This window comes from Rattus norvegicus, chromosome 5, assembly GCF_021556685.1.
Source record: "Rattus norvegicus strain SHRSP/BbbUtx chromosome 5, alternate assembly SHRSP_T2T, whole genome shotgun sequence".
Lineage (NCBI taxonomy): Eukaryota > Metazoa > Chordata > Mammalia > Rodentia > Muridae > Rattus > Rattus norvegicus.
In genome coordinates this window covers 38742087-38753474 of record NC_141538.1, presented here as the reverse complement: position 1 = coordinate 38753474, position 11388 = coordinate 38742087, and the positions used below count along the sequence as shown (strand labels likewise).

Below are 11388 nucleotides of genomic sequence, written 5' to 3'. Positions count from 1 at the left end.
GACTTGTGAACTGACAGTCCCTGCTAGAAGGAGGGGTTCACAGGGTCTTTTAAAAGATCCTCAGCAGAGTATTCAGCCATTCTTGCTGACTTTGTGCAGGCTTAGCTCTTTCAAAACCTACTTTATTTAGGGTTCCTTGATGCTTCAATCTCCCTTTTAACCCACCAACCAGAGGGAAGGGAAAAAGAAAGATAATAGGAAAGGGGTGTTGTGGACCTGTTTAGAAATGTTTCCGTGGAGCTTTGCGCAGTGGCAGTATCGTAGCCAATGAGGTTTATCCGAGGCGCGATTATTGCTAATAGAAATGTTTCCGTGGGGTGATTCTGTTCTTCACTGTCAGGATACCAGCAGTCCTGCTCTATAGCAAACACCAAACATGAACCAATAGCTGTGACATAATCCAGCAGAAGCAGCGGAAGTGGCCAGAATCAGCCGGAATACCACTAGAAGTTATTTGGCATATGTTTCTCTATAGGAAATGAAGACCAAGGAAGACCAGGGAAGACAAGCAAAGACATAGCAATGCAAGAGTGTCCTCTCACTGTTTGTGGGGTTCCATTCATATTCTTTCTAAACATCACACGCCCTCTCACAAGACAGCTTCCCGAAGAAATCACGGGACACAACTGAGTTGTTAAAAGAAACCCGAAATTTTCCCTTCACTTGTGCACGCAGTAACTCTACCCTAACTGCATGAGGCCTTTGAGTCTTGAGAAGGAGAAGACTAGGGGAAGAGGACTCAGCAATGAGGCTATCACCTCTGCTAGGTGCAGATTTTCCAAGATGGCTGCTTTGAGGTCAGCTGTGTTCCTGCCCATGACCTTTCACCTATGCTCTGTAAGTTAGCCAACAAACTCGATGGTCCCGCAAGGTGAGCTTTGGAGGAACGGAACTGGAGTTTCATTGGGACCTTAGAAGCAGTTTTGTTGTGGTTTGGTTTCCTTGGCTAGAAGTAAAATCAATTCGAACAAGGGTTTTAAAACTTGTAGGTCAGTTGTACAGAAGCAAAAGTCCTCAGAGTATAAAGTTTTAAGGGGCAAGGCTTTGGTTAGAAAGAGTCAAAATAGGACAGGATCTATGCTATCCTGACTTCTCTTACCCTCAGGGAAGCAACAGGATGTGACCTGAATAAGAAAGGACTGTCACCTGTGGTCTGTGAGCAGTCCATTGTAACCCGGAGCTAATGTGGTTAAATAACGTGTTTAGGTGTCCTAGTGGGAATTAATGCTCCCACTGCTCACTGAGACAATCTCATTTTCTCTTCCATTTTGAGCTTTTCTCATCTTCCTGGGTTTCTTCTTTAACAGCTTTCGGAAGAAGTCAGCTTGAATTAGCTCCAGCAGAAGGTGTTTAGAATAACAGTGCGATTTCTAAAGTTCAGGTTAATTATGAAACAGGCTGAAGTTGATGAGAATTATTACAAATGTCAGAAAAATGGGAGCCCAAATCCCTTCCTATTTTATTCACAGGGAACAAGCCTAGCAGAACACAAAGCAGTAAACGCTGTGACATAAACTTGGGGAAACTAAGACCTGTTTTTCAGCATATTGTGTTCACGAGGTTTATTCTCTATGAAAAACAATACAAACCAGTGCCCATGTGTGCTTAAACTGTCACCGCTATGTTTTTATAGGAGATGAAACACTCTCTGGTGGATTTTAAGCCTTTTCTGTAGGCCTCCACATCCCCGGGAGAAGACTGAATAGGAAAAGCCAGCTTGTGCTACCCAGAAAAACAATTCTGAGCCTACATTTTTCCAGTTAGAGGGGAAAGGGGAAGAACATTTTTGGTTTTTGTTTGCTTCTTTGGTTGATTGTTTTGAAATGGGGTCTTCTTATAGAGCCATGGTCGGCCTGGAACTCACTATATAGACAAAGCTAACACTGAAATTGTGGCAATCTTTCTGCTTCTGCCCCCTGAATACCACAATTACAGACATGTACCACTCCTCCCAGATGAAATTCAATTTTATATGCACATTTATCTGCGTAAAAGACAGGTCCCTTTATAAATGTTTCAATTTGTTTTGTTTCTGACTTTTCTTCAGGCAGAGCTTCCTCACAGATGAGATGGAAAAATGGAAAAGCTTCCACTGTTAGATGTATGCTTCTGTTTATATATTCATACAGAGTTTTAAAAAATCAAAATTGCCCAGTAGCTGTTGCTTGACTTCTAGCAGTTTCCTCAAATCTACCACGCGTTAAACACTAGAAGGGCTGGTTCTCTCCTGACATCTAGTGTTTCTCATGTATTTCTACAGGATATGTTGAACTACTGCCACTGTGAAAACTACTACCCAGCTTGCCCCACCTGGGGATCCAGCATATATATATATATATATATATATATATATATATATATATATATCCACCAAACCTAGACAATATTGATGAAGCCACGAGTGCATGCTGATAGGAGCCTGATCTAGCTGTCTCCTGAGAGGCACAGTCAGAGCATGACAAATTCAGAGGTGGATGCTTACAGCCAACCATTGAACCTAGAATGAAATCCCCATCGGAGGAGTTAGAGAAAGGATTGAAGGAGCTGAAGAGGCTTTCAACCCCACAACAAAAACCACTACCAAAAGACATGGACAGACCCATGGCTCCAGCTGCATATGTAACAGAAGATGGTCAGGTTGGGCATCAATGGGAGGAGAAGCCCTTGGTCCTGCCAAGGCTGGACCCTCCAGTATAGGGCAATGTCAGGGCAGTGAAGTGGGAAGAGGTGGGTGGGTGGGTTGGGGAGTACCCTCATAGAAGAAGGAAGGAATGGGGATGGGATTGGGGGTTATGGATGAGAAACTAGAAAAAGGAATGACATTTGAAATGTAAATAAAAAATATCCAATAAAAATAAATAGAAAGAAATGCCCCTCAGGCTCACCTACAGCCTGATATTTTTATTGAATAGTTTATGTATTTACATTTCAAATGTTATCCCTTTTCCTGGTTCCCATGTCCCCTCCCCTGCTTCTCTGAGGCTGCTCCCTCTCCCACCCACCCACTACCACCTCTCAGCCCTGGCATTCCCCTACACTGGAGAAAAGAGCCTTCACAGAACTTCACAGCCTACACAGGGCTTCTCCTCCTATTGCCATCTTCTGCTACATATACAGCTAGAGCCAAGGACTTCTCCATGTGTACTCTTTGATTGGTGGTTTAGTCCCTGGAAGCTCTGGGGTGTCTGGTTGATTGATATTATTGTTCTTCCTATGGGGTTGCAAACCCCTTCAGCTCCTTCAGTCCTTTCTCTAACTCCTCCACTGGGATTCCCATGCTCAGTCTGATGGTTAGCTGCAAGCATCCTCATTTGTATCAGTAAGCCTCTGGCAGAGCCTCAGGAAACATCCATATCAGGCTCCTGTCAGCAAGCACTTAAGGAGGCATTTTTCTCAGTTGAGGTTCCCTCTTCTTTAGTAGCTCTAGCTTATGCTGACATAAAACTAGCTATCATATCCTCCCTCCCAATATCTGATCTTCTTTTTTTCTTTTTAATCCACTGAATCTGGTTTTATACAGACCAGTATCAGGCCACATCAAGCTACCAAGAGCTAAAGGAAACAGACTCTCCCTAAGCGGCCATTACCTGGTAATAGCTCCTTTGCTATGGATGAAGCCTTGTTCTAGCTTCCTTTCTGAGACAAACATTGTGACCGAAGCAACTTAGGGGAGGAAAGGATTTATTTGGCTTATAGGTTAGTCTAATGTTTTAGTATTTTATTTATGTATTTTATGTGTATGGGTGTTTTGCTTATGTCTTAGGGTTACTCATGCTAGGATGAAAGATCTTGACCACAAGCAGCTTGGGGAGGAGGGGATTTATTTCAGTTACACTTCCAGGTAACAGTCCACTACTGTGGGAATTTAGGGCGGGAACTCAAAGCGTTAGGAACCCAGAGGCAGGAGCTGATGCAGGGCCATGGAGGGACTGTGTTTACTAGTTTGCATCCCATGGCTTGCTTAGACTGCTTTCTTATAAAGTTCAGGACCACCAGTTCAGAGATGGCTCTATCCAGAACAGACTGGAGCATCTTCATCAATCACTAATTAAGGAAATTCCTCTACAGGCTTGCCTACAGCCTTATCTTACAGAGACATTTTCTCAACTGAAGTTCCCCACTTTCGGGTGATTCTATCTTGTGTCAAACTGACATAAAAACTAGACAGGACAGCCTGCATGTAGTTTGTGCAGCCCCTATGAGCCTGGTGCCCACAGAGGCCAAAAGGGAACATCTGATCCCTTAGGGTTGGGATTACAGATGGGCATGAGCTGCTGTGTGAATGCTGGGACTCTAATCTGGGTCCACTGGAAGAACAACTGATGTTCTTAATCACTGAGCATCTTACCAGACCCGCCAGTGTATTGTTGAGGGAAATACGGGTAGTGACTCAAGCAGGAACTTGGCAGAAACCATGGACGACCTGCTTATTCACTGACTCATGCTTAGTTAGCTTTCTTGTACAGTTGAGTGCCAATCCAGGGAATGGCACTGCCCGAGGTGAGCCTGCTACATCCGGCTCAAGAAATGAGGAAGTCCCCTGCAGGCATGTCCACAGACCAATCTGATCCAGACAATCCCTCAGTTGAGACTCGCTTTTTATATTACTTTAGGCTGTATCACTTTGAGAAAGCACTAGAACAAGTCTCATGTGCTCTTCCCCGCCCCCTCCAAACCTGGTGGAATGTTGACTGGCGTGGTCTTGCACAGCTCTTCAGGAGGCAACCACGGCAGCCATTAGCTCACCAGTGCAACAATCTGGCCATGCCCAGAAGACCTGTTTCAACCTAGTGCTCCCCACATCTGACTCTTAAAAATCTTTCTAGCCCATTCCATGTTCCCTGAGCTCTGAGGGTGTGTGACATGAAAATCCCATTTATGCTGAGTTCTGCAGAGATATTTGGCCAGTTTGGAGTCTGTATATAATAAGTGCCATCCACAGGAAGAAGAAGCTTCTCAAAGGAAGAATGAGAGCTACACTTATCTATGGGTAAAAGTACATCTTAAAGAGGCACTGTCTCTGTGAACATTCATGCCACTATTGTACCAATGGACAGACATAACTTGTCAAGCTAGTCATTACTGTATCCTGCAGGATTCAGAAACAGGTAAGACAATTGGTGATGTTCTTCCCCAGCAGCCTGTATAGCACCTTCTGGTACTTTGAAAACTAACCAGGCAGGAAGGAAGCTTCCAGATCAGTATCAGCTTGATTTCTCCATGTCCTATCTCAGTACTGTAAAATTCTGAGCATAGAGATAAGGTGCCTAGGCTTCTTTAGGAAAGCATCTTTAATGTACACGCATAGGCCCAGGCAAACTATTGTTTGTAAAGAAACTAAGCAATCAGTACAGTAAAACAAAGCTTTCAATATGACTTTTATTTCTGTCTCCCATACACAGTAATTTTATTGGTTATTTCATGTAGAGGGAGGTGTTGCTTCCCTAATTGGTTCTGGATTGTGTCAATAAAGACTGCAGAAACTAATCCCTGGATGAATGGGGAAAAGGTGGGGCTTCTGGGTCCTAGTTAAAAGAAAAGGAAGAGAAGGAAAAGGCAGATCAGGTGGTGGAATGGAGGAAGCAGCAGATATATAGGTCTGGGGCACCAAGTTTTGTAGTCTCTGCGGTGGGCGGAGGCCAAGGAGAATGGGCCAGGATATTCTTCGCCCAGCCATTGAGTTATCTGGCTAGTTTTAAAATATTAAGGCTGCCTGCTGTTTTCCATCTTTGGCTAAGGTGAGCAGGAGGGGAAAATGGGTTGGGGTGGTTAGCTAGTAGCACAAGAACAGCAGCTTCCAGCATTCTCGGGGGCGGGGGGAGCCAGGTGGCGGCTGGACGGAGCTAGTCACGGGGCTGAGTGGAAGCATGGCCGGAGGAACCAACAAATTGGAAGTGAGGCCATCTGGATGGCAGCGCAGAGGAAGGAGATAGCGTGGGTTTTTTTGTTTTTTGTTTTTCGTTTTTTTAATTACACGAAAGAATTTTAAAACATTGAAGTGGTATTCTAAAGATGGTACAGCTGTGGTGGAAGAGAGGAACACCTGGAGAATGTATCAAGGTCTTACGTCAAGCATTTTGTCAAAGACTAAACAATATGGCAGCTTTTCTGTCCTTTAAGGTCTCTGGAAATGCTTGCTAAACGAGGAGGGGGTTACAGGGGAGAGGTAGTAAATTTTTTTTTTTTTTTTTTTTTGGTTCTTTTTTTCCGGAGCTGGGGACCGAACCCAGGGCCTTGCGCTTCAGTAAATTTTATGTATACTCAAGGGCACTGCTTAGTCAATGAGGCTATTTTCAGTTTTTATTTGCAATGGCTCTCAGGAGCCCGCCCCTAGGCTATGAGCAAAATGTCCACCATCTTTAGCAATGTGATCTTACCACCATGTTCTGGTGGGAAACCGAGAGCAACAGCAATAGACTGTGTTGTTCAGGAGCCTCCGCAATGACTGGGAATGAGGGGAGGTAGCCCACACCTGCACTGGGCTTGTCTGTAAGCATATGGCTTATGGGAGGAGTATTGTTTCCCATATAGGGTCTGGGTCTCTCTCTCTCTCTCTCTCTCTCTCTCTCTCTCTCTCTCTCTCTGTCTCTCTCTCTCTCTCTCTCTCACACACACACACACACACACACACACACACACACACACACACACATTGAATACGTTTATAAAACAGTAGGTGTCTATAAGACTTTAAAAAACACATTATTCCTCGTCCCATATTCTCAACCCTATCCACTTCCACTCCCCTACCCATTAGATCTCTCCCCCAAAGTTCCCTTTTACTCCTTCATCTGCGTATATTCTACTACCCTCCCCCTTTAGGATCCTCCCACCTTGCTTGCCATAATCAGTGCCTTTTTAGTTTCTTGGCTTCTATGGGCACTCCAAGTTAAACACACAGATCTAAAGATTAAACACTAGGATGCACATCTGAGAACACAAAGCATTTGTCTTCCTGAATCTGGGTAGCCCCATTCAGAGTGACTTTTCCAGTTCTAACCACTGACCTGGTTGTTTTCTTCATAGCTGAATGAAATTCCATTGTGCGTATGTGCAACATTTTCATTGTCTGTTCATCAGTTGATGGACTTCTAAGTTGTTTCTATTTTCTAGTTACTGTGAACAGAGCAGCAACGAACCTGGATTTTCATGTGTATAGTAGCAGGGACAGTCCTTCTGGGGTCGTGCCTACGGATAACACTGCTGGGTTAAATAGCAGTTCTATTTATAGCTTTTGAGGATCTTCCACAGTGTTTTCTTTGGTAGCTCACCAGTTTGCCCTCTCACCAACAGTGAACAAAGATCTCCCTTTCCCAACATTCTCAGCAGCATTTGTCAGCATTTGTGCTTGGCTGGGGTAAGCTGAAATCTCAAAGTTGTTTTAAGTACATTTCCCTAATGGCTAAAGATATCTGAACACTTTAAAAAAAATGTTACTTACCCCCTAAAAAATAGGAGGGGGACACAGAGGCTGGACGTAGCCCTGGTATAGATGAGGGCAGAAGAGTGACTAGAGCCAAGGTCCAAAGGGGGTGAGTGTGGCAGACATCAGAACACAGATCTCTGCTATCTGTCCTTGAGCTCAGCTCCCACAGGCTGCCATGAGCCAGTGCCTCTGCCCCAGGACAAAAAGAAATGAAAATGTGGAAGATGACCATCTCCCCTCAGACCAACAGTAGTAGAAACCCTGTCTTTCAGGATTCCTGGGATACAGTCGTTGAGCAGTGACAGTGGTGGGAGGCACAAGTAGCACCAACAACCTGGACAGGGCCAGTAGACTGGAGAGTAAGTAGCTCACACCGGCCCGTCACTGGGTCCTGGCTCAGTGTGCCCCAGCAACTGTCTGAGCTGTCAGCACCACGACAAGTCTTTGCTTCACATCAGACCACGAAGGAGGGCTGCTCTCACAGCCTATGGTGCTGAAGCTGGCCTCTGATGTGCTGGGGCAGTTTAACTTCTATGAAAGGTCAGCCCTCTGTAGATTTTGTATTCCAACTTCAGATATCTTTTTAAATGTTGCACACAGGAGCAATTCTTTATAGGATTACTGTGAGGGAGACTTCAAATCCATGTCAGGACATTGAATGAGAAAGCTCGTGCGTGTTACATCCACAGTGCATCTAATTCAGACTGATATCCAACTCTGCTATTTAGTCATTCTACTTTACATAAAGGAACGTTTAAAAAATATGGGATTCAATCTACTAGTGAAAATAAATACATTTCCCAGCCACTTATATTTCTTCTTTTGAGAAATATTTAGTTTCAAGCCACAATTTTTTTTGTGGGTTGTGCTTTCTGGGTGTCTAGATGTTGTAATTTTTGTATACTCTAGACACTCATCCTGTCAGCTCTATAGCTGACAAAGACTGTTTCCCTTTATATGTTGTTTTCCATTTTCTTTTCTTTTCTTTCTTTCTTTTTCTTTTTTGTCGGTCAACTCTTCTATCAATTAATAGCATAGTTTGCAGTACATAAGGCTTTTTTAACTTTTATTTCATAGGGTCCCACCTGTTGACTATTGCTTCCACTTCCTGCATGATCCTATTCAGAAAGTCCATACACAAGCTTATATTCTGCTTTTTCCCTGTTCTTTATTCTAAAGTTTCAAGTTTAATACCAAGGTATTTGATCTATTCAAAAAAATTTTTGTGTGTTAAGTGGGAGATACAGATCAATTTCATTTTTTTCATATATATATATATATATATATATATATATATATATATATATCCCATTTTGCAGGATCACTTATTGAAGAGACTCTCTTCTCTACTATGTATTTGGACCTTTGTCAAAAATCATGTAGTCATAGCTCTATGGACTTGTATTTGGGACCATGCTGTGTGTGTGTGTGTGTGTGTGTGTGTGTGTGTGTGTGTGTGTGTCTGTGCATCTTCGAACCATGATGTTTTTATAATCACGAATGGCTATACCTCCAGCACTGTTTTTTGGTTGTTTTTTTGTTTTTTGTTTGTTTGTTTTTTTTGTGCTTCCATACAAATTTTAAACTTTTTTTTCCAATTTTTGTAAGGAATTGGAGTTTTGATGGGGAGTACATTGAATCTTAAGATTGCTTTTGGAAGAACGGCCATTGTCATAGTGCTAATCCTATCGATCCATACCCATGGGAAGTCTTTCTATCTTTTGATTTCTTCTTCAATTTCTTTTTCTGTTTTAGAATTTCCATTTTGTAGGAAATGGCCTTAATTATTCTCCTACAAGAAAATTCTCCAGTGGCATATTTTCTAATGAAATTCTGAAGGGTAACTGCAAGAAAACCCCACAGATGTGTAAAACACAGCCCTAATTTGCATTCTTGCTGCTAGTGAGAAATATAGTGACCAGAATCCAGGTGTCCGCCACTCCCAAAACTTTTTCAACCCTGATGCTTTCATGCCTTCGGAAACAGTGGCAAGTGGGTACCCCTTAACCATTTCCAGCTTCAGCTGCCAGCTTGAGATAAAGCCTTGGATTCATTGGATCAAGCTCTCGTGTGCTAACCCTGAGCAAACACTTTCCTATGCACAGATTCCACCTGTGACGCTGGTGTTTTATTAACCACAAATGGGTTTTAACCTGCAGTAAGCTAGTAGGTAGTTTTAACCTACATCAATTAATAATCGAGACAATTCCCCACAGACATGCCCACAGGACTATCTGATGTGACAAATTCTCAATTGGGGTTCTCTTTTAAAATGATTCTGGACTGTGTACAATTGAAAAATAAAGCTGACTTAGCAGGGATTTACTGCCCTATTCTGTGCCAGGCTCCTGGCTGCTATACTTCCAAGGCTTTCATGCCTTCGGAAACAGTGTCACGCGGGTAATCTCTGTGCCTTTAGAAGTCACATAACCATCCTAACCATGGATCTTTGGCCTAGTGACAAAAATTAGGACGTTTCCCTACTCTTGGGTAAGGCATGGAGAGATACTCAGCATCCCCTGCAAAACATCGTGGGCCAGGCCTCAAAACTCACTGCAGTGGGCCCAAAGAACTATCCAGATGACTAGAAATGAATATAGAAATAGTCCCTTAAGAACAACCTCATCAGTGCACTTACAGAACTCTATGGATGTGAGAGGAGGGAAAATGCAAGACGAAGAGATACAGACAACATTCTCAAAACAGCCTTCAGAGATGTGATCAGCTGGGTGCCAAGGGAACATTACTTATTGCCTCCAGACAGGCCCAGGCTCCCCCAGCCTTCCTTTGTACTTTGTCCTGTTGCTTTCCATAGTCCACACAGAATCCCTCACTGTTGTTTCAGTCTGTGTTCCCCTCCTCACAGCAGTGCAGCACACAGTCCTGCCCCTCGTGATGTTCTATGGCCTGTTTCATGCAAGTCACCAGGAGCAGAGCCCCATCCTCCAGCGCCATGGTTCTGCAGTACCATCAAGCTCTTCTAACCAAAGGCCTGTCTCTTGCTCCCAATGGAAGAACACCTGGACTCATAGACAGCCTGTCCTTCACACACACTGTCAAGGCTTTGCCTGTCCTTTTGGGTTGTAACAAGAAAGACAGGTGCTGGTAATTTTGAAAAAAAAAAAAAGAGATCCTATTCTTGGAATGAATAGATTCTAATGTAAAGATTTAAACACCCACAGAGTTGAAAGCCAGCAAATTTAACATAAACAGTAAAACGATCATTCAAATGTTCACACATTTTTTTTAGCCACCATCAATAACCCAGTTTTGGAGCAAACAGAAGCCATCTGTCAGAGGCTACCAGGGCTTTGTGAAGACAAGCAGATCTGTGAAGTTCCAATCCACCCCAGCGCTGCGTCATAAATGTCTCTCTTCTAGTAGCAAGAGACATGAAGTTGGCTTGGAATGGGATATTTAACAATATTCAGTGAAGAAAGCAATTTGCCACACAGCTACAAAAGCTGTCTTGGCTGACCAAGGCTGTAATCCCTTTTGATTTCTGTGCTCTGTTTGTCCTTACTGCCCAGAGAGTAGGGTTTCTCATAGTACATATTCTTACTTTTTTTTTGCTCATAAAATCATTCCATCTCCTTTATATTATCTTCAACAACAGTGGAGAACCAACTATAAGCACCATTCATTAGGCACAGATGAAATTCTCTACTTCTGGGGCTGAAGCAATGCAGTGGCTGTTAAGAGCATGTTCTGCTGTTTTGGACAGAGGGCCGGCCCCAAGTTCAATTTCAAGCACCCATGTCAGTGGCTTCCAACAGTCTGTAACTTGAGCTCCAGAGAAATCAATACCTATGGCTACACAGGCACCTGTGCTCAATACACAGGCCCACACACCACAGAGAGCCACAAAAATACATATAACTAAATTTAAAAAACAAAACTGAAAGAGAAACCTAGCTGCTTACAGGTCCCCAGGGAACATCTCTGTTCCAGTCTTTTGAGGA

General features: G+C 43.3%; 1 pseudogene; it reads left to right on the top strand.

Annotated features, from left to right (window-relative positions):
* Positions 1–238: 238 nt before the first annotated feature.
* LOC120103374 (U4 spliceosomal RNA) lies at positions 239–312 on the top strand (annotated as a pseudogene).
* The last annotated feature ends 11076 nt before the right edge of the window (positions 313–11388 follow it).